The following is a 546-nucleotide window of genomic DNA, read 5'->3' as shown; positions in this document are numbered from 1 at the left end:
CTCTCTCTCTCTCTCTCTCTCTCTCTCTCTCTCTCTCTCTCTCTCTCTCTCTCTCTCTCTCTCAGTGTATAGTTTTATGCACCTGAAACCATATTATTATGTGTTCGTCTGAGCGTTGTGAGAAGCGAGACGACGTTTCCCTTTCAGTTCATTCTCATTATAAATGTGTTTTGCACGTGTATGTGGTCCTACGTTTTGCCCTGAGAAAACTGTTGCTTTGTGCTCTAGTTTTTGAGGTACATGTACTGTGTTTTGGTTTTAGATATAAAAGTAAACTCGTGACAAGTTAATATTAAATTAATGTTGTTTTATTATTTCGCTTGAATAATAATAATTGTTCAGAGACTGTATGAAACTATAATGGGTATCATGTGTATAATATGAAGTAAGATAATAAACATGTACTTTCTTTTCTTTCTTTTTTTTAAAACCTTGTTTTGTTTTGATTGCCAGTGTCACCTGCTCTGTACAGTTGCATAAAGCAGGCGGTCTTAGCACCATATTATCTACACATCGTACTCACCCTCTCTCAACTATACCTGTCCC

The sequence above is a fragment of the Aplysia californica genome, unplaced genomic scaffold (genome assembly GCF_000002075.1).
Source record: "Aplysia californica isolate F4 #8 unplaced genomic scaffold, AplCal3.0 scaffold00486, whole genome shotgun sequence".
In the NCBI taxonomy this organism is placed as follows: domain Eukaryota; kingdom Metazoa; phylum Mollusca; class Gastropoda; order Aplysiida; family Aplysiidae; genus Aplysia; species Aplysia californica.
This window is presented reverse-complemented; position numbering follows the sequence as displayed.